Source organism: Stegodyphus dumicola, chromosome X2 (genome assembly GCF_044657685.1).
Source record: "Stegodyphus dumicola isolate Sdum_Otavi_A_Nest chromosome X2, ASM4465768v1".
Lineage (NCBI taxonomy): Eukaryota > Metazoa > Arthropoda > Arachnida > Araneae > Eresidae > Stegodyphus > Stegodyphus dumicola.
In genome coordinates, this window is record NC_140781.1 from 35,755,841 (window position 1) to 35,780,107 (window position 24,267).

The following is a 24,267-nucleotide window of genomic DNA, read 5'->3' on the forward strand; positions in this document are numbered from 1 at the left end:
CTGCATTGAGATAACAGGTGCTTCCACAGTAATTTTAACAAATATATATGGAACTGTCGACCGTAAATGTTTAGCTTCTATCGAACCCTGGAAGATAGTGGAGATCTTGCCATTACTGCGCCAAGGAATTCCGAAGAAACTGTCGAATCTTTATTTAATAAACAATCAGTATTCAACCCCGGCCAGACGGGATAGTGGTTAGTGACACTAACTGCCATACCGAATGTCCCGAGTTCGAATCCATGAGAAGAAATGCATGTTTGTAAATGTATAGTACATTTGCGGCATAGGGACACTCTAAATAACATATGGCAAACCGAGAGTTCTGTCGTGTGGTTTGGTATTAAGGGAGAGCGCTGGGAGAGCCTCGGACCACCCCTCGGAGTGCTCCCCTTCAAACTTTAGGTGAAAGAATTCGAACGTCCTTGAGGCTCTGTCAATCTTTCTTCCACGAAATATTGGTTCGACTACAAACACACAAAACGTTCACTATTCAACCTGCTTCGTGCTTACACTTCGTAAGAAAAGGTTTTCGTTGATTTCTACTATTTTGCTAGGCTCTACGATTTTTTTTATTGGAAGCTTTCTTAGAATAAGTCCTATGAGTTTAAACTTCCTTCACGTACGCGCTCCAGTGTACTATTGTTTGTCGACCTTCTTCAGCTGACCATATCGTGTTCATTAACACACACCTTTTTATGGTAATATCCCATAAATTTAAAACTAGTTCACTGATTGCTGTTCTGCAGAAAATGAGTCCCAAATTTTAATCATTTTTTTAAATGCACCAAAAACAACAATAACGGTTAATTTATAACTTAGCACATAAAACAAAGAGTAGCTTATCAAGACTCAATAGGACCTACATAAACGAAAGCGTATAGGTTATGAGTTTGTTATTACGTCATTCTCATCCATAACGAGATAGATCGCTCTGTTTGGAGAGAGTTTCACGATCAGTGGAATAATACTTAAGTACCATATGTATTCACATCTAGCTATAAATCTTCACTGATATCATGAATATCTTTATATCATCATGAATATGAAACTTTTTAGGTAACAGATATCTGTTAAAATAAAATTTGACTGAGTAGTTGTATTCTAATTGGGATTTTGATGTAGTGATCGTAATTAGAATTGCTTCATTACAACATCGTACTTAAAAGAATTTTGTCATTAAAAATTGCTGAAGCGATGTCTTCATTTTTTAATCATGCAACATGCAGCCGGATAAGAAAGAAAATTATACATTAACTATTCTTATATACTGAAGACCTAAAACATTGCAGATAAAGTGACAATCCTTTTTTTTTTTTTTTTTCTTCAATGGCGGGCACTTGTCTATACCTGCATCGGCCACTCCTAAGGCCAGATGCGGTGGTCTCTTTATTATGAAGGCACCTAATAGGTGGGTCAACTTTGCCTCCTATGAAGAGACAGACAATTTTTGCATCAAGCCTCCTCCGGGATTCGAACCCCGGCCCTTCGGTATCGCAGTCAGGCGACCTTAACCACTATACCATCTGGGCGTCGAGTGAGTATCCTGGCAGATGGTCTAATTGTATCAACGTTCTGCGATTTTCCCCGTGTGAACACGAATAACAGTCAGTTTCCCTTGTAGAATCCTCCACAGAAATATCCTTCACTTTTACAATAAGCAAATAATCCCTTATATACTGAGACATACTGAATATACTTAATACTAGCTGTAAAATAGAGCACACAGGACGAATTCCATAATTACTTAAAACTCTGTGCTCTTTACTCGCGTGCGTTTTATTAGATATATCTGAATTAAATAATTCACATGTGTATTTGAAATTGTCTGGATACTTCTGAAATCCTTTTATGCTAGTGTTTAAAAGTATCTGTTGTTTTTCATAACCGTGTCATTTTTTACCTTGCTTCTTGGTCACTGTTAAGTTTAATCTTGGAATATGTATCTGAAATTTCTTGACAAATGGCATACTTAATATTTCACTGCAGTGCATGTAAAATGAAGCAGATGAAAATTGGTGTTTCATTCATTTAAAAATTCATTATGTATGCATGTAATATTTATCCATGTGTTTAAGATAAAAGATATTAGGCAGTAGCGTAGACCCACATCATTTATAGCTTTCAAACTTTGAAGCATAAAAACCATTATTTTGTTTATTCCTTGTTTCACATTTAGTGAACATGAATGTGAATCTTTTTCCAGTTCTTTCTTCTTTCCGCAGTTTGTTATGATTGTCTACATAGTAACTTTAAAATAGGTATTGATTCGAAATGATTCACTTTGGAAGTGCAAAGTTATAAAAGTCATTTTATATTTTATCAGAATTAATTTTGCTAAATGATGTCAAAATCTTCTTATGCTTGCAGACTTAAAATTACTGACGTCTTAAACGCATCTGTCTAAATTACATTTAGGAATAATAAAGCTCAAAACGAGATCTTTTATGAGTTAAAATACTTAATCTCTCAACCTGTAAACTTATAACTGAGACTGATAATACGGTTATGTATTTCTTTAAGTGAGAGAAGCAAAATCAAATTATGCTGTACTTTTATTAAAACTATAACTAACTATTTTAAGGCATCATCTGTTCAAAAAAATATAAATAGATGTAGTGCAAGCTGTAGAAATTCGCTGTAGAAAATACCAATAACAATAAATGCATACTTCTCATCTTGCCATTGTTAATGTCATTACTGACATTCAGATGACCATTTCATTGTTTCCTTCCCGTGGATTTTATGAAACGAAAGTTATAAATTTACTTCTACAGGTAGAAACGTAACATTTTGAGATTTGTTAAAATCAAAATGCAGGAACTTAATGACTATATAACAATGGATTAATAAAGTGTACTCGTTTCGCCTGAAAAGTTTGGATATTTTGTTAGTAAATTTTGTGGAAAATCTATATTCATTAATATTTACCTGTATGTTTCTGAATATTTCCGTGTGTAAGATAAGGATATGTGAAATTAAATCCTAACTTAATGTGTATTAGTCCCTTAAATCCCCATTTTTAATTAGGTAATTTCCCCTTTCTAACCTAGAAATAGTAACATGCTTATAAATCTCTCTAAACTGCGTCATTTCAAAAACTAATTCTTGTCATATGATCCTTATATCAACAAAGTAATAAAAAGTATCGAAAAGATAAAATAACCACCTACATTCTTAATGCTCTAAAAACTGTAGTCAAGCTTAGCATGGATTTCTAGAAGGAAAAATAAAATAATGATTTTTTTTTTTTTTTTTTTTTTTGTGGACTTTCTAAACAATTTATGGAAACATTTATCATGAGCTCATTCTCACATATGCATAACAGAAATTTTGCTGCTCGTTAAAATCAAAGTGCAAGATATTTAATTATTACAGGAGTAATTAATTAGTTAATTAATTCCTTTTCCTTTTGTTCCAAGAATTTTGAATGTGTTGTTAGGAACGCTTCGTGGAAAGGTTAAATTCATTAATATTCATGAGCCCATATGTATGTTTCCGGCAATGTACGAAAGGCATTTTTAAGCAAAGTATGAAATATGAGAATTATTTAAATATGTTATATCCTTTTTCCAGGCATTTCCTAGAGCGGCAAATGTTATTAAGGCAAAGTGTAAAAAGAAGGTCATGATAAGACTTTTATTTAAATGACGTGTATTCTACAGAAATACAAATGATGTTTAGAAAATATAATAAGACCACCATTAAAAATCTATTTAAAATAAAGGAAAGGGAAAGTTATACAAAGCAAAATTTATGCCTTTCTTGCTAAAGAAAACAAAATAAAATATATACTTGTTGCATCAAGAAAGAAAACAATTTTATTTTTAATTGCACTTTATTTTCATCAATGTGCTTCATATTTTTTCGGTTTGTCATTTGATATTGTGTAGAATGCCTAGGAAATAAGTTTAATATTAAGTGTTTCATACATTGCCTAAAATTCCCTAGGCATTCTTTAAAATGCCGGATTTCAAACTTTTCCAGTAATATATATATATTGTAGAAACATTAGGTATTTTGGAAGTAGAAAAGATGAAAAATTAACAACGCCTTCGCTGGGAATCGAAACACGGAACCTCTGAAATACCGGCCCAGCGTGCAGAACCAATACATCACGAAGGCACGCTAGAAAGGCGGGAAAAATACCTTATATACTCCCCCTTTTAAAGGGTGACTGGGGTTTTTAGGGAACGCAATCGCCCAAATTTATGGAATCCAAATTATGAGGAGAATCATCATACAACACTCTTTTAGTTCGGGCACCACTGTAGAGACATTAGGTATTTTGGAAGCAGGAAAGATGAAAAATTAACAACGCCTTTGTCGGGAATCGAACCACGGACCTCTGAAACAGCGGCCCAGTGTGCAGAACCACTACACCACGAAGTTACGCTAGGAAGACGGGAGAAATACCTTATAATATTATATATACGAGTACAAATAAAAAAAATCGTATATATATATGTATAACAAAAGGGTCAAAATGTAACAAACTGTATTCAAATGACGTTAAATGTTGAAGTCAAATGTACGAGAGATTAAAACTCAAATTTCAAAGTAAGGCAACTTTATGGATCAACGAAGAGTTAAACCTGAGAAAACGAAAAAGGAAAAAAAAATTCCTAATATTTAAAAGTAATATAGAAACTTCTAAACGGTGGAGGAGTAAGTGATAAATAACAACATCGAGTCGAATAGGAAAGAATGACACACCAAGTAAAACTGCGTTAATAAAATACAGCGTTGATGGACTTAGATTTTATTTTAACGGAAGCTCTTTCATTGATTCGTCTTCTACAGCTGAAAGGCGATTGCCTTCTTCAGCTGCCATGATTAAAGATGATTGTGTTTGAATTGCTGAAAGCGCTTCCTCTAAAATAAAATCTACGTCAATCAACGTTGTGTTTTCTTATACTCAACGCTGAATGCGTTTTTGAAGCCCGAATAAAACTAAAACCCAATAAAATGCTAGGTATCTTAAAATATTTAAAACAAAAATGTAAATTTGAAAGCCTTGATTTAAAAGATAATATATAAAAATGTATTAATATCAGATGTAAAACAAACGTTAAAATAAATTAGAAAAACCTTCAAAATACTCATACTTTAGAGAAGTAGATGAGAAACTGATAAGTCAATCCAGATTAAAATCAAAGTTCTGTATAAATTCAGGGTATATACTTCTAAAAAGATACAAAATGAATACTTGAATAGCTAATCTCTTTCGTCAGGAAACTGCTGTTTGTAAAAAGCTGAAAGGGTAAAATTAGCCAATAATTTAACAATTAAACTAAACCAGCAGAAAGGTATTATCAAACAGTTAACAAAGCATAAGAAAAGTACTTGCGAAACGTCAAAGAAGCTAATAAACGACGAAATATATTTTCATTACGTTTCCCTATTTAAGGTTTATTGTTTACTTTTTTATGCTATTTGACAACTTTAGTATTCTTATCAGTTATTATTTTTTTTTCGTTTTATTGCCTGCATGTGAAATTACGTTGCTTTAAATGATGCCAGAGTTTAAGATGTATGTTAATTTTTCATATAGCTGTCGTTGACAAAATAAAGGATTGCTTTTGCATTGATAATATCAGAAGCCTTTCTACCCACTGTATGTATTGACCTCCTTTTAATGGTACTAACGTAAGGGGAAAGCTAATCATTTGAAATGAGATCTCGGAACTGCTCCAGAAGTGACTCGGACAATGCTTAAAGCTTACCCTTCATTTGTCTGATTACGAGCAACTAATATATGTTTAAACTCTGTGAGTTTAGGTACATGAAGGTATGGTATCTTAAAATTATCCGCAAGATATCTGTATATCGGACAGGTTCTACCTACATATGATACAGATCTGTGTAGCTAATAAAAAATAAGCTACAACAGGATTTGGATACAATTATGTCTGAAAGTTATTTGCAGCAATTACCTTATTTATTTTGTTATGGATTATAATTGTTTGCAACAATTTTTCAACATTTCGCTTAGTTAAACAGATACAAATTAACGAATACTGAATGTTAAACAAGAAGGAATCACCCCTGACGCCGAAACGTTAAATGAAGCATCTGGCTATTCTAATATTTATTTATTATTAAGATATTTTTATTATTAATATATTATTTATTGTTAATATTTATTTATTATTACTTATTCTGTTCATAAAGAAAATCTCGCTTAACGCGAGTTGAGAATGCATGATAATCAGTTCGTGCTATTGAATAAAATTATGTTATACTGCATTTTACACATATCATTAATTAAATAATATGATATTATGACATTACGAAAAATATTTTTCGCTCTTCTTCAATGATAAACATGCTGCAGAATGCAGCAATTAAATTAATGCATTGAAAGAAACAATCTTGTGTTTGGCTTAGATTTTAGTCAACAATCTTGTGTTTGGCTTGGATTTTAGTCAACAATCTTGTGTTTGGCTTAGATTTTAGTCAACAATCTTGTGTTTGGCTTGGATTTTAGTCAACAATCTTGTGTTTGGCTTAGATTTTAGTCAATAATCTTGTGTGCGGCTTAGAGTTTAGTCAACAATCTTGTGTTTGGCTTAGATTTTAGTCAACAATCTTGTGTTCGGCTTAGATTTTAGTCAAGACTCTGGTTAGCAGCAAACATCAAGACAGAAGAGAAATATGCCAAAGTAAAACATAAAATTAGGCAAGGCAAACCCTTATGTTTGATTGCTAGTGAGTCCATAAAGTTTAGACCCCCACCAAAGTCCAAAGATGGAAAATGGCAAGTAAGCTAACGTCGAGAGCTACTCTATTTCCTAGTGACATTTTCACCCTTTTTTCTCTAATTTTGCCTTCTTAAATACCTAGATGGGAAAATCATGCATCATAAAAGTATTCTAATGCAGGATGTAAGTAAACGATGAATTTGTACGATGGTACCCATCCCTTGAACTGAGCTTATTTTATTGCTTTTATATTTACATCCCATACTGCTTGCAATGAATAACATTCGGCTGTTAGATCAGGAAAGAAAATTTTGCTCAGATTACTTTAACACAAAGATTAGCGTATTAACATTCTACATGCATGAAATCGTAAAGTTAAATTAAATATACTCCATAATATTCCCTAGCCAAAGAAAAATTTTTTACTTATAGAAGTTTAACATATTTTTATTGCTATTGTTTCTTCTCATATTTAATAGAATTCTTATATCGCAATGATTTTAATTTTGACATTCAGCATTTAAAAAATTAAGAATATCTATACACATCATTAGAGCACAAGACTGTAACTCAAATTCAACTTTAAATACGTTTCTGCTTTCTTAAAGCATTCGTAAGCATTAACCAAATCGTTTTAAGTAAATGGGAAAAAATGTCAAAGGAGATTAATAATGATTAAACGGAAACAATTTATAATTTACTCATGACTACTTAATTCTGCTTTTGACATAAGAAATGAATGCTGTATAAAAAATTACTAAAAAAAGGAATTATTGAAACTCACTCCACGTCCATCTTCATTACGAAAATAATTCGCTCGTAAGTTATTGAGTAAAAAATTGTCTTAAAATTATCAAATATAAATTTATTCTCAGAAAGCTCAGTATCTAAACTTTTATCAATTCGAAGCATACCGTTATTTCATAATCAAGTTTAAGAAGCAATATTCTTCTAAACCATATCCATAAAATTCTCATTCATGGCCAAAGTCTCTTTTAATAATTTAACTGCTAGAAAAGAAAATACAACGAAAGGAAAAAATTTTTCTTAGTATTTTCATATCTTGAATTTGTTTCCTTTATTCGATTTATCGTGCTTAGAAAGAATTTACCGTTTATGAGATGTAACGAAAATTCCTTTCTCCGTAAAGAGTACCGCTATCAGAAGAGCATTCTAAATGACACAAATCGATAAATATTTATTCAAAAAAACCTATGTTTACTGTGTAAAAGGTGTGGTATTTCGGTTTGGTTTAGTGTTTCACATACTGGTTTTATAAAATAAGGAAATGTGCAGAGCAACTTTTCTGCCGGACATATCTCCAAATGATTAATGACTTCTTCATGATATTGATTAAAATTTAGCTTTCATGTTTCATTTCTAGTTATACATTCTTCCCACTTTTCTATTTTTCCTCATTTTGAACTCTTACTTTGAAACTCTCGATAAAGCTTTGGAAACTATTTTTATTCACCTACAGTTTTCTTTTTAAGGTAAGGATACATATACCGACAGCTGTGTGTAACTAAAAATTTCGGATGTTAAGAGATTATCGCAAATGTATTGATCAATATATCTATATCTATATATATATAGATATAGATATACTATGAATTCTTATTTTAATTTTGATTTGCTTAGATATGGTGTTAAACCTCTTACACACGGCTGCAATTATTAATATTGTTGAGGAATTGCCTTGCTTTGATCCCGATTTAATTTTAACTTTAGATGCCTTAAGTTTATTATATATATTTATAATAATAAAATTCCATAGTCAAGAATACACTTAAAATTCTAACTGTATGTTCTTTTCATTTTTAATGGCGACGTTCTCTTATTTGAAAGTACGTGGAATTAAAGCCACAGCCCCGTAGTCAAGTTGTTTTTCCCGCCTTTTTTACACGTACAGTTATAGAATGTTCTGGAAATATTTACAGCGAACTGGATTGGCTGACGAGGCTGACGTCATTTCTTGGAAGCTCCGCCATTCCAGAGCTACAAAAGGACTCGCAAAAGAATATCGGGGTTTTTTTCTTAAATGTAACTATGTAGTAAACTTCATACAAAAAGTTATTAGTAATTCTTTTTTATTTACTCCGGAAATATGATTTTGTAACTGCTATTTCTCCTGATACAATAAATGGATCCTGTTTTTTAAACTTATCGTCTGATAATTTAAGCTACGACTACATTTATGATTCTTCACCAATCTATTTATTTTTGACAAAAGCTGGTACATCATATATATATAAACTTATAGATAGATAGATAGATCTATATATGTATAGTATGCATTTCTACCTAATTTACGTGTCCTTGACTGTTAGAACTTTTATGGGAGTGTGTAAAGATTATTCGCTAGTCTCCTTACAACTATATAAAATATAACTCCAAGGAAGGGTTAAAATATCCTTTTCCCTCACAGAAATAATAACAGTCGGTCCCTTCTCGGGCTTACATGAAAGCCTCCACTTTGGGCTTTAACTTAAGATGGAAAATAAGAAACTGATCTAATTCTAATTAGCTAATCTTTAACCGAAGCTATACAAGTATAGCAAACAGAGTTGGCAGGTAAGTAAAGCTCAGCGCCGAATAATAACAGGCACACAAGACTATGGCCATTCGTAGTAATATAGGCTTAACTTGACGACGTAGTCCGAAAGCAGAACCCGCTCTATTCAGAACTTCTGAGCTCTTCTACAGATGTGACTGAACTTCTCCATTAAATACTGGTTTTACTTCATTTACATGAAACGCGAAACCGAAATCTCATTCTGGCAGGAAGTTGTAGGTAAAAAACAAGAATTTAAAGGAAAGGATTTCAAAATTGAAAATAACTATCAAAAATTTAAAGTAATCCCTACAATATATAGTATATATATATGTGTGTGTCTGTGTATATGTGTATGTTAAACAAGAAGAGATCTTCTTCACATGATCTTAAAGAATTCAGATTCTAGAATGCTTTGTCAGGCTTCAGTACTGGCACACAGCCAATCCGCAATTTTTTTTTTTTTTTTTGCATACATTAAAACATTTTAAATATTTCTAGTGTAATTAATTTTTGTAAGATTATTAGATTACGATTCTACTGTATTAAAATTCCGTAAGAATATTAATAATGTAATTTTAGCTTTTGAAAACTCATAAATTACTTACTATTGCCAAAAATTCTTTCGACATACTAAACATAATAAATTTATAAATTAAAGACAGTAGCAAACTACAAAGGTATACCATAAAATGTCTTATAAGGGGGAAAATAACATTCTCAAATTATTATAATTTATTTTTTAACCGACCCTTCAATGCTAATGGAAAATGACGTCAAAAATGGCAAATTTTAAAATTAAAGATATCGATCTCCGTCAGCTTTTGTCGTATGGAAATCAAAGACTTATGTTTTAATTTTTATACTTGGTATAAAATTTTCCTAAACGTATGGACAGGAAGAATGCAAAAAAAAATGTGTTAGTTTTCGCATTTTTTAATTAATATTCTACTTTACTAAAATGCCAAAACGTGAACATTTTTGTAATTGGAAGTATATGTCTACGTCCAGCTGTTATAAAAAAAACAGGCCATGTAAGGAATTTTTGTGGATACTTTGCATATAGTTCTATACTAGCTAGGCATTCCATAGACAAGAGGACGAGTGATTAAGACAGCTGAATCCTGGTAGTTCGACTCAGATTCTGTCCCAGGATGGTTGCATCGTTGGTTTTCGTGTTTTTCCTCATGTCCAAGGAAACTGCGAGCCTTTTCCCTTAGACATTCATTCACAAATGCATCCCTTATCTTAGGCACATAGCCCTTGTATTCTTTGGCATAGTCAAGCAATTTAATCTAGCCGTTTCACAGATTTTGAGTTTGAAAAAAAGTCTTCTTTTACTTTTTGGTCTAGCTCCTTTACATATGGCGCACTGCTACTACTAATCATGTATAAAAAATCAAAGCAGGAAGAGGTAGCAAATCAAATTACAAGCGAAACCGCGGTAAACGGAAACCAGCCACAATTGTGACCTTTGTAACCTCGCTCTTCTTTCGTTCTTTACGAAGACTACGACTCTGTGCCCGCTTTCAAATAACAGAACATAACATCGACATTTTTTAAGCAACCAAAGCTATAAAAGAAGACATAATTATATTAAAGAAAAAGCTTGAAGCTGGAAAAGTTGCGTTATTATCGTAAGTTTTGATTTGAAGCTATTGGACAAAAGATTAACCTTTCTTTTTTCTTGTTTAAGAAATTTTTGTGTCAGTGGCCAACATAAATAGCATATAAAAATCTTTAGTTCTATAAATAAATGCACGTCAGAAACATTAATTACAGTACAAAGTCCGTAATCCGGATTCGTCAGGACTTCGACGATTCCAGATTAGGGGTTTTCCGGATTATAGATCATCAGTTTAAATCTGGTAAGATGGCATGAAGAAATTATACAATTAAAAATATGAAACCGTAATTTATGAAATTAAGATCAATTATGATCTAAAGGGTATCAAAATTTACAAAAAAGCTTAATATTTATTTGTTTACTTTATTATACATTTTTTTCAATGTAAGTTGTTTAAATGTCTTTGTTTTCTGTGCTAATACTTTCTCTTTAATTCTTTCTTCTATAAACAGACATAATTTCTTGTTCAGTTACAAAGTTCCACTGTTCAAATCCTGTATTTGCTGTGTCGAGAATACCGACTAACTTGTCAATCGAAATTTTTTTCTTTTCAATAACCTCTCTGTCACTTTCTTCACCATCGGAAGCGCGCATGTGTAAACGCTTTACTGGCTTTACACGCATGCATAGCGGACGCGCGCATCAAACGCGCATGCGTAAGTTTGTGGCTTTGAGGTCCGGATTATAGATCATTCCAGATAATGGACGTCCGGATTACGGACTTTGTACTGTATAAGCATATTATTATTATACGAACCTAAATGAAAGTACCAAAATTATAAAAACATTTGAAATGCTTTTTGGCTTATTATATACGAAGCTGAAGACTTATAAATTATCTTATAAATTATAATAAATTTTAATACTCTAGTGTGCAAATCGTAAACAACAAATTCATTTTTCAGCATACAACCAAAACATTGTTGAACATGTCTTTTTGCGGCATTTATTCATCAGGTTCTACAGTCATTAGGTTTTTTTGAAGCAATAAACGTGAAAAATGAGCAATGCCCTCGCCGAGACTCGAACTTGGAAATTTCGAATACTCGCCGAGTGTGCTACCGTTACACCACAAAGTCATGCTGGAAGGAGGGAGAAAATATCTTATGAGGTTTCCGACAGCTACACTTGTTAACACCTATCAAAAGTGGACCGTAAAACTTTTAGCAGAAGTAGAGCAATTGGATGTCTACTCCTGATCAACGAAAACAATTATCGGGAAACGTTCTGCTTGATGAAAGCAAATAGGAGGTTTCCAGTAGCTCAGCTAACAGCAGAATGCAGTGTAAGTGCATCCAAGTACACAGTTTATCAGAATCTCTCCTACTGATTTACCTCGTTCAACCCCGCATCATCGATTTTTACGACTATAGTAGGCGCGCTAACATTGCTGTTGCGGAGTGCAACAACTGAAAGGTATTTTCTTATCTGATTAATCACAATTCATTTCACATCACGTCCATGTGTCTGAGTACATGTGTCCATGTGTCACAGTACGCCGTTTTAGGCGAATAATTGATTGACACATATTCCATGGGATATAAACAGGCCGGTGGTTGAGGTACTGTGCAATTGAGGTTGTACCCATGGTCATCCCTGAGAATCGTGGTTGTTGTAGAACACACAACGACATCTGCAGACAGATGAACATAACTGCTGTTCAGTTTCATTACCTTCTCATGGCTATTAACTCTTCTGCCAAAAATAGACTCTTCCAGAAAGAAACCACCTCTTGCCACAAGGCTAAAAATGCGTTGTTGTGTTTTAAAAACATACTGATGACTTTCACTTGATGTCCTACCCTACTAATTCACCTGATATTAATCATATTGTTCTCGGATGTTATGGAGTGCCAGGTTAGAGCACATCAGCCATCTCTTTATAAACTACAGGAACTGGGTGACCACTTTCAAATCTGTCATAATCTTCCTCCCGATGCTTACCAAATATTTACAAAATTCATGCCACAATGGGTTGCGTCGTTTTGGGTGCCAAAGTTTAAACAGTTTTGTGTACCAAATTTAAAGCAATATGGTGTTAGAAGAATGGTAATAATATTTCGATTGCTCATTGCAAAAAGACGGAAAACACGTAGCTGCCGTTGCACTATACATTGCATTTCCAAAGTGATCTGAAACACCTGAAAACAGAAGAATAGACAAATTTGCATGCGCAGTTATAAATACGAAGTGCATATAAGATAACATAATACACTTAATCTTCTAGTAAAATTTGAATTTTTATTGGAATCTGCTATGTCACGTAACCACGAATTGTAACGCAGACTTCAAAGTGTGGTTGTGTACTGCTTTAGAAAATAATTCTTACGTACAGATGCTGGTCAGTATTGTGCGGTCGAAAGGCAAATGGCTTTGGAATTTGGCAGGTTGATAGTAGTATGGATCAAAAGCCCTCCCTGGCAGATGGATGATGACAAGAGTTGCTTTAATGACGAATCTGAAGAAGAATCGTTTTCCCTTTGTATCAGCCATGGCTTCGAGAGTACTCTAACTCATAGAAACTACAATCTATGCAGCATTATATACTGGTAAAGATCCAAAATTGCACACTCTTGTAAATGGAACTCACATATTTCGAAACCTTCAGGTTAAAGGCAAACGGTTGCAGTGATGTTTAGCTCATTTATGCGTAGCAAAAGACTGGCGAAACGTTATGTAGCATGATGAACCACGCTCTTTATTCTTCCTTCGAATTCCCTTGCTTATGGGTGGCTTTTAATTAGGGGTCAGTTTCATTCGAACGGCTTTGTACCAACTACGAGAATCCATAGTGAAAGTTGGAGAAATCTAAAGTATCTTTCTAATTAACACCAAGGAGTCATTTTATGTAATACCTTCAGCCATTTTTAGCCATTTTTTTAAAAAGAAAAAGAATGCTAATTTCAAATAGGAGAAAGTTATTTATTCCCTTTCATGCATTTTATTTGGTACATAATTTAATTTTAGTTCGGTTTCTATCCCTGAAAACAATTTATAAAACTACTTCTAAATAGGTTTTTGTTTCTTTTCTTCTGGTGGAAATTCAGCAGCGATCGCTTTAAGAATAGATTCAAAACAAAATACGAAAACGGTGACGCTGGGCTTATTCAAACTTCCAGTTATCGATATGGTTACCTTAAGAGTTGTTATGCGCATAGTTGGCACAGTTTGGCGATTTTTAAAAATTTGGCGACTTCTGCGAAGGTGGTTGCAATAATAACAAAGCACCAGTACACAACTATTTCGGCTCATTGAGCTTCTCCTGTTATAATGCACTACTTCCTGACAAATATTTTTTCTTTCAGCATAACATGGCAGCCATTTCATACTTCTAGGCCAGTCGAGGCCTGGTTTTAAAAGCAAAAATAATAGTAAAAAATAATAAAATAAGCCATTTAGACGTCCCTATCTCAGTCCTATCGAACGTGTGGTGGAATGTTGAATTCGACTCCGAATGAGAGAGCCTTTTTCTAAGAGTTCTCTGACAAAAGATTTAATCGAAAATTCTCAGTAGATGCGGCCAAAAATTAATTGAAAACATAAGCTGAGATGTTAATTCAGCCAAGAAACGAACCAGTTAATTCAGCCAACAATAGTCCAACAGTGAAAATTTATTCACTTTTTCTAAAATCATATTTAGCGAAAGTTAACACGAGTCTCTGTATACGCCATAGAACTCAATTTTAGCCGTCATAGTTTAGTGACAATGCGTCTTTAACATTGGGTGATTTAAAAAAGAACACAATTTCAAATAAAAATATGATACATTATCATTACATTTTTCTTTCGTAAACTAAGGAAATGTTTTCTTTAAATTTTGACAATACTTGCAGCTATAGTTACAGAAATTAGCTACGAAAGAATTAATCTGTAAGTTACGATAATGTCAAAAAGCACTCTCCGTATTTTGTTGTTATTTATTTATTTTAGTAGGTTTCTAAGTATTGAATACCACTGTAAATTACACCTTTGTGATTAACTTAATAGCATTTTTCAAAATAAAGCGGGACATTCCATAGAAAATCAAAATGCGAGGATTCGGTATTACTCCTAGAAAGGTATGTAGTGAACTTTAACTCTAGTGCTGCCATCTACTGATCAAATACTTAACTACATTATTAACTATGTATGTAAAATATGTCTGCAGTGAATGCAAACGCAAGGCCTTTTAAATTGACTTCAGTTTCGTTGAAATTCATTGAATACCTTAGTAGAATAATGTCCGTGCAGCGCTTTTTGATATAAATGCTACAAAGTTATGCGATGCATCACTGCAAGGACAGAACAATAAGAACATATTGTGATAGAAATGAAAAATTTCAGTATTTTTTCTGATATAAAACTTTGTCTGTGAAACTGAGTTACAACTTAAATAACAGAACATTTCAGTTGGAGTAATTTTCGTAATTTTCAAACAATTCCTTCAAAATAGTTCTTTACAATATAACTTTTATACGAAAATAGAAACTTAATATTAAAATGCTCTACAAAATATAAAAATCTCCTAATTTCAATTTGTATAAATGTGCATATAAAGCTTTACGAATAAATTGTTTAAAATTTAGTAACATGCATGTACATCCCATGAGTGCACTTATTTCATTGCTTTGATTATGCAAATATTTGTATCTGTCTTAAGAGTGTTGTCTTTTTGGAGAGCTTCCTAGAGAAGATGGTTTGGTTTGATTTAGTTGATTATACCAAAGCACACTAGGAATATCTACCTAAGGGGAATGATGCCTTCGTGGAAGACTGTATAAGGTAAATTGGCTCGTATACATGTTACACATGATGAAAACAACAAAAACGCCCTTGCATCCAGCCCATTCACCCGGAATCGATCCCAAGTCGTAACTACCAGTGTGCAGCGATTTTACTGCTCGGGGCTGATGGAATCCTAGAGAAGAATGACCTGTGCTCTGTGTAGTTGTTGTGACTGATATCGCTTTCTGACCTCATCATCAGAACAAGCCCACGAAATTTATCGTGGCAAGATTACGTCTGTCGTTGGCAAGAGACCTAGGAACCATATAAGTGACAGTATTCTACTCCGGTTTTGAGACAGAGTACCCTGAGGGATGGGTTCGAGGGTCTCCCAACCCTCTTTCCCTACCACCAAACCACCCGAGAGGATTTTAGGCTTCCCATCATCCGAGACAAACATTCTCCGAGATTCAAATCCAGGCCATTTGGTACGCTAATCACAGTCTTTAAGCACTATACCTCGCTAACCACTATCCCGTTTGGGCGGCACCTATACTATTTTCACGTATGGGAAAACCTACAAATGCTCCCATGCAATCAGAATAGGAAGAGCTTGAAGTTAAGTCCGAATAAACTACTAGCTTTTTGGTTTCCTTACGGATATGGTCGCTACTACTGAGTAACACTACTATCATGTCAAATATTTCTGATACATAATCCTGAATAATTTGAAATCAGTTATAATTTGTGTGTAAAAGTTGATGTCACAATTTCGCATATAATGCACATGTATATATGAATATATAACGATTTTATTCATCAGAAGAAAGGTTTAGCATCATACATTATAAGTTATACATATCATACATTATAAGCCAAGAATTCCTTCTAAAAAATTAAAGCATATTCCTGATTGTGTTAATATGAATAATTGCTACTGACATTATCAATGATGGCTTAATATCCTATACGATTATCGTATATAATCGTATCGAAACACATCATATTATGATGTTTCGCTTAACATTATATACAATAAAAGAAATTAAAATAATGTTCCACTGCTACGAAATGCTTTCTCTTTCTGAGTGAAACACAAATTTTGTTAATGTTTTTATTTCAAAATTTAATTTTAGATTGCTTCGATAAACAGATGCTCTTGGTTGAGTTGAGAGCAAAATTCAGTGCAATATTGATTACATTACTTAATCGGAGTAAGACTATTCATTATATGGATTCAAATGCAAAATATTTTAATACCCTAAGTAGGATTTTTCTTTGTTGGCAGAATTAGAATAGCAAATTTATTCATTGATTTCAGAATTTAAAAAACGTATTTCATTTTCACAGTTTACTTTTAAGATTATTTATTTGTATTATGTAATGATACATGGAATCACCTCATAATTGCTTCATTCGCCTGAAGGTAGAAATATATAAATTATTCAGTATCTCTTCTAGGCTGCAATATTGATTTTCTGAAAACATTGTGAGACAGCGGAAAAGATCTAAAATGAAAGAAAAAACATAAAGAACAAAGCTTTATAAGATATAAGCCCATTATAATGCCTTCGTTAAATTAAGTGTGTGTGTAAAAGTAATTAAGTAGAATTTGTTGCTCGAAAGTAGCCCTCATGTATAAAAAAAAGAAAGAAAAAATTATGATATTATCTATTCAAATGTTAAATTCACAATTAGGAAAAAAACTTGCTTTCTGAAAAAATTAGTTATTGCTAAGGATACTTTCTTTTTTTCTTGAATTTTCTAAGAGCTTTCTTTATTAAAGGGCTCAACGTAAGAGCATAACATTTACGCCAAATTAAAACTAAAAATCAGAAGCTTAATGTATAGCAATTAATTAACGCTTCAAAACGTTAATTAGTTAGTACAATTTCTCTAAAATTTTCTGGCTTTTTTAATCTTTTTTTTTAAAGTTGTCTACAACACCATGCAATTTATAAGTTTTTAAAAAAAAACCTGTCTTAGCTTTTTTTCTATCACCGTTATATTTAATTAATCCAGGTTCTCAACTGCAGGAGTTCTTGCTAAATATTAGAACAATTGCAAAAGAGGCTGATGATTATATAAACATAGTGTTAGCAAACACAAAGTTATGTACTCTTATTCAGGTATCTTACCTTTCCATTGATAGATTCTTTTAAATCTTTCCAACCATCAGAATTCAAGTAGATAAACCATTAAACAATGGTGATTTGATTCGGTTTCCGAACATCTGGTGAACGTGTTTGCTCCATACAGTTTTCCAAGAGTTTCCCAATACCTGGACACAAACCTGGACTGTGTTATAAATACATATACTGTATTTATAATACAGTCCAGGTTTGTGAGCCCTAATACATGTTGGCATGTTTACATCTATCCCATACATGTTTCTAAGAGTTTCCCAATGTGTATTATAAATACAGTACATGTCTGTGACAAGGACTGAAGGTCCAGGTCTGTGGCAAGGTCTAGGTCTGAAGCTAGCGGCAGCTATATTAGCCACTTAATACTATAGAAAAAGGCAGTATTTTTGCTTAACTTGTATTGTTAATTTTCTGTATTGTTTAATTGCACTGGTCAACAGCAAAGCTGTTTAAAGTAGGGAGAGACTGAAGGTGTTCCTATTTTTAAGCGCACTGACATAAAATATATTTGAGTGCAATTTGTTTTCCTCACATTATAAGGTATTTCTCTCAGCTTTTTAGCACGCCTTCGTGGTGTAGTGGTCAGCACGCTCGGCGCGTATTCGAGAGGTTTGTGGTTCGAGTCCCGGCGAGGGTATTTTTCATTTTTCACAGCTCCTGCTTCGAAATAACCTAATAGATCTACAGTGGCGCCCGAACTAAAAGGTGGTGAATGATGATTCTTCACCACCAGGATTTGACGATTGGGTCCCCTAATCCCCAGTCACTCTTTAAAAGGGGGAGTATATAAGGTATTTCTTCCACCTTCTTAACATGCCTTCGTGGTGTAGTGATCAGCACGCTCCGCGCGTATTCGAGAGGTCCGTGGTTCGAGTCCCGAACAGGACAATGCTCAATTTTTTACATCTCCCACTTCAAAATAACCTAATGTCTCTACAACACGAGATTTCTAAATCCGGATTAAGTGTCGTGCTTCGATAGTGCGATATCTCGGGAATGTTAACGTACCACTTACCATCATCTATAAGAAACGGAGAGGGAGAGAATTCTTGAAGTCAGAGAATTTCGTTTAAGAGTCAGATAAACCGCTACGAGTTTAAGATAAAATATCACTACTGTTCTACGATGGGAATCTCTTTGGTTTCTAGAGCAGTGGAGAAGCTGGGGTGACAAAATGTTATGGCCAGAGATGAACTCTGCTCGAACAGATCATAGGATTAGAAGAACGGAGTGTAGTACTGCGCGTGGACTTGCATGCCACATACTGAGCTCAAGAGATCAGCATTGCCTGCACAATCCATTAGAAAGCATATGCTTGATATATAGAGTTACAAACAGGATGACACACATGGTATGCATCCTAGCGGGGAGTGGAGGCTTGAATGAAATCTTTTCCAATGATGAATCTCGCTTTTGTCTCCGAAATAGACATATCAGGAGACTTCTTTGGAGACCGCAATAAGCATTCAAGCTAACGCCAACAACAAGCTTTCAAGAGAGAAAATCATATTAGTTGTGTTCATGGTGTGGGATGGAGTACTGTATAGTGGGCGGATCTGTCTTGCCGTCCTTCTTAGTACACTAGAAGGTCAGTGTGTAGAGTCATTAGGTTAATTGGAAGCAGAAAAGATGAAAAATATGCAACCGCCTTCACCGGGAATCGAACCACGGACCCCTGGAATACCGGTCCAGCGTGCTACCGTTACACCACGAAGGACGCTAGGAAAGTGGGAGAAATACCTTATAAGTGTCATGTTGATTCTCTCATTCAAGCCAATGGTACGGCTATTCCTACAAAGTGCCTCAAGAGTCGTTTTACAATACGATAAAGCTGGGCGGTATGCTATAGTGCTACTGGGAATAGCTTACCAAGTTTTCAGGTTCTACTACAGTCTACCACACCGACAAAGTTCTCTTCCACGAGCACGTCTGCGGTATCTATCTTTGGTCATCTACTGCAAAATGAATACCAAGCAAATTTTAATGCTTTACGAGCCCAAGTGCTCAGAGTGTGAGAAAACATTCCTTATATAGAGCTGAATAACATAATTAGTATCACATCAAAGCAAGCGTTGCAAGTGCATATATTCCTGCTCATAGCAGAAATACTCCATGCAATAAGTCAATATCATTTGAATGCTTTGTTTACAATATAGTTCTGCATATAAGTAACATGTCTGTTGATACAAGAAAATGTTGTAGAAGTTCAAACTTCTGCAATCTTTCCTTCTTAAAGTTGGAATTTAAATGTTGAGCAGCCTATTTGTTAAGGTAAATCAAGCTAAGCAATTAAAGACAATACGAAGAAGGATTAACCTGAAATTTAACCTGAAGACCATTGAATTCATTTCGATATGAGCTCATATTCTAGCAAACTGGATGAGCGTTTTCGTGGTTTTCGCCGTATATAAAGCCAGTTATTTTATTATTTTGGCTTTACTGAAATTTCTACATTCGTCATCTCCCCTCCCTAGAATGTAAGTTAGTTAAAGTATTCTTGAGTATTAAAGTATACTTGGCATTCTTGAGTCTGAGAGAAAAGTTTTGGCAGCCATTGCTCTGTTTATACTTCCTTGCTGCTTGAATTTATTTCTCAGATTTAGCTTCGGCAAGCTACATTTGCCTCTCCGTAACTTGGGCCCCAGCCAATGCTTACTTAGGCGTGTGATACAGATTTTAATTTGGCCTGAACGTTTTTTCCTCATTTTATGCACTCTGCAGAGGTTTTCTTCTGTTACACATCTGAGTTTCGTGCAACCGTCAGGTTGACATGCTAATAAACAGGTTTATTTTAAACCTTCACCTGAGTTTGAGATTCATGTAACCAGATAATAAGACGGGAAGGTAAGTCGTCTGGCTGCCTCTACATTTCTAGAAACTTCGCAATTTACAGTGTTGTAGAACTATACAACGTAGATGTAAGCTACTTTCCCTTAGAAACTTCTTCCCACAGTTAATCTTCTCTTGAAGTGAATAGTCTTCGCACTGTTTACCTTCATTGATTAAACTTAAAACCGAATAAAAATTTACGTTTTGGGGGAAAACTATACAGAATTAAGCCTTTATTAGAAATAAAATTAATCATGAATTCGATTTTATGCATGATGTTCGGTATGTTTGCTATGTTTCACAAATTGGCCAATTATTATCAATAAATAAGTAAATATAGCCCAAAATACCAAAACCATTTTCCGTATTTATCCCTTTTTCATCAACAAAATATTACACTTCTGAATCCTCCAATCTCATACAACTCTAGATTCATTTCTCCTACTACTGGAAGCTGAAGGAGGACAGCTGCTGAACCAAAAGAAAAGCATGCTGTATTGATACGTGAGTGGTAACATAATACGTATCCGAAATACTGCAACCAGAAATTAATTTCCGCCATGCTCAATACATACGCAGCTATCATCAAAACTGAAGGAGGCTAAACGAGATATCAAAGCTCAAGTCTTTTCATCACTGCAGTCACTCTGTGTCCCATCTCTTTTAAGTGCGGTCCGAACACACAGCTGCATAAAGTAAGCAATATACGTATTTGCTGAGTAAATGCAGAATATTAATAAATACTTTTTTTATTTTATTACAATCTATAAAAAACCTTTTTGGCCAGAACAGTGTGAAACACCTGGTTTATAGAGTCACATTTGTTTAATGCAACTCAGAGTATCTTTTAAAAATGGAGTACCTTTTACTAGCCTGCGCTAATTCATAAGTGTATGTATGTACATTCTATGCTTCTCGATTTCATCCTAGATAAAGGCAAAAATAGCTGAAATATATATTTATTCTTCAAAAAAAGGAATTTTTAAAAACCATTACTGAATTGCAGCAAAAATTATCCAATTCATAAGTAAACGTTTTAATTAAAAAATTTACTTCGTATAGTATATAAGGTACTTCTCCCGCCTTCTTAGCATACCTTCGTGGTGTGGTGGTCTGCACGCTCGGCACGTATTCTAGAGGTCCGCGGTTCCATTCCCTGCGAAGTCGTTGCTCATTTTTCACCTTTCCTGCTTGCAAAAAATACCTAATGCTTCTACAAACTTATAAATAACGTTTACTTTTTCTCATTTCTTAAATTTGAAATGTCTCTTGTCTTTAAATTTGAAATTTCTCAATGTCTCTTTGCACAGAAAAATTCAGAATTCTTAAACACTTACAAATAAGGTCAAACTTGTATTTTCATTGTCCAAGCTAGACTTTATAAACACAAAATAGCAGCTCAATGAACTTCCCTTATTTTCTTTTTAGAAAAAGTTAATAATTTTGTATATTTGTCTGACAAATATTTGAGGTATCTAGCTTCCCAATTTGACTTCCTAACAATGTCTGAAACATTTTACATTACTTGATTAGTCCTTACACATTTACCTCAATAATTCTCCGCCAACAATTTTAGATTTTCGATAAAGATGAGCAAATATATTCTTCTTTGTTCTAAAAGGCAAAATATCTTATTCGGATTAACTTGGGGAATTATCATATTAATAATATTACCTCTGATAACCTCTTTACCTATGTTACATCTAGTATTACATAATGACAAAAAAGCTCAAGAATATTGCTTAAGTTCCAGCTGAACTATTGGTTTTTCTCTCTTCGAGTACCAGCAAAGAAAGAGTCACAAAAACAAGCTGCTTAATAACTCCCCTTTCAATTTCATACCTCGAAACCGTTAGGAAACTATGCTACTCCTTAAAACTCCTTTGTTCTACTTTCCGTGAGTTGCATCGGGATAGTTAATTCATTGCTCGAGATTCCCATTTCGGGTTGACAAAGGAATCTCGTACCTAAATTAATGAGATGCAGAGGACAGCCAATTATCGTGCCGGTAGAAACCTCGCGTAAATGCAACTGTTGGAAATACTTGCTAGTGAAACGGACGCTGGCGTTGAGGGTGGGCGCTGGTGGAACGCTCCTGCATTTGAACTTTCTGAAATTGATGATGTTATCGGAAAAGTGGAGAGTAGATAAGAAAAATATATAGTCGGTCGCCTAAGATTCCTCATTATTTGAAATAATAGTCAGTTTTGTTTTAAGGTTTCGCGGTTAGAGGCAATTCTAGAAATCTATTAGGCAATGATTGGATCAATGCTCTAAAACATTCTGAGTTCAATGAAACCATTTAGGAGCATAACGATCATCGGAGGGAGTGTTCCAGAACCTTGATTAAAGTATTCCAGTTTTATTACTGCTTACGAAAGAAGTGAAATATATAATTCAGCAATGTTTAATCGCTACATTTAGTTTCAGGCAGCTTAAAACACAGTTTAAGCATCACTATTTTTTTTAATTTGCCTTTTTTTTTAATTTGCAATTTTAATTTAATTTTTAATTATTCACGCGTTTCTTTAAGAGACTTAATCATTTCGTTTGTTGCAACTACCAACATTACAATTGCCTTGGCCTTTCAGTTTATGATCTGTTTGAATTCGCATACGAGTACAGCTCAGCATCGGGCAAGCCGTAAGGTGACTAACACTGGTAGTTTCATTCAGCTTTACATCCAGATAAACGGGCCGCCTATATGGCTGTTTTCACAGTTTTCCTTATGCGTAACAGGGATAAGATCTAATTTTCCTTAGAAAGTCCTCCATGAAGGTGACCTTTCCTTAGACCAACAACCCTCGCGTGCTTTCCGATGATTAAATGAACTAAATCATATACAACCGAAAAGGCATTGCTACCAGTGTTTTGGAGGGTTTTATATTAAAAAGGCAAAATATTTTATGCTTTAAAGATTACCTCTCACAATTTAATTTCCATTGGTTTTTATAAAAAATAATATTTATTAGATAGTCTGAATTTTTGTTAACTGATTCTAATCTAATTTTCTATTAATATCAAAACATCTGAATCACTACGGAAGGCAGTAATATCCTCGGCAAATACAGCTTATCGATTTGAAGGAAAATGAGCTAAAATGCTTTCTAAACGATTTCATATTTTTGAGCTTGTCTGCAAAATCTTTGTTTCCATTACAATCACAAACTTGCATTTATTCTACGGACTTTTTAAAATGTCTATCTCTATCTACAAATTGTAAATATTAATATTATCCCAAGCTAAAGTCAGGACTCAGTAGTAAAGGAGATTTTAAGAATTAAGTACATTTTAAGTACTAAGTGCACACTATTTAAGTGCACTGCCGCATAAAATAGTGGTGTAAATTAATCTGCAGATGCATTAGGTGGCTCTAAACTTCTTTAAATGCCAACCTGTACAGACAGGTGACTTATCGTACCGTCTTACCTTGTACGTGCGTTAAATGCAAAATAAAATGAAGTTTAAAATAAACTTATTTATTAACATGTCAGCCAGAAGGTTACACAAACTATTATGACATCAGAAACTCAAAAACGATACTTGTGATAAATGTAGAACAAAATGTTCCACTTACATTCAAAACGTTAAATACAATTTAAAACGTACAAGTTCAAATTGCGTTTTCCATGTCTCGAAAGCGCGACTTAGGATATATATTAGATTGATATATAGCTTTCTTCTAATATAGGTATTTTGACAC

At 33.8% G+C, this 24,267-nt stretch overlaps 1 long non-coding RNA gene across 2 annotated transcripts in view; it reads left to right on the forward strand.

The window, feature by feature from the left end:
• LOC118182208 (uncharacterized) overlaps window positions 1–24,267 on the forward strand; it is a 244,269-nt gene that overhangs the window by 167,349 nt on the left and 52,653 nt on the right. The gene's annotated exons all lie outside the window — the stretch shown is intronic.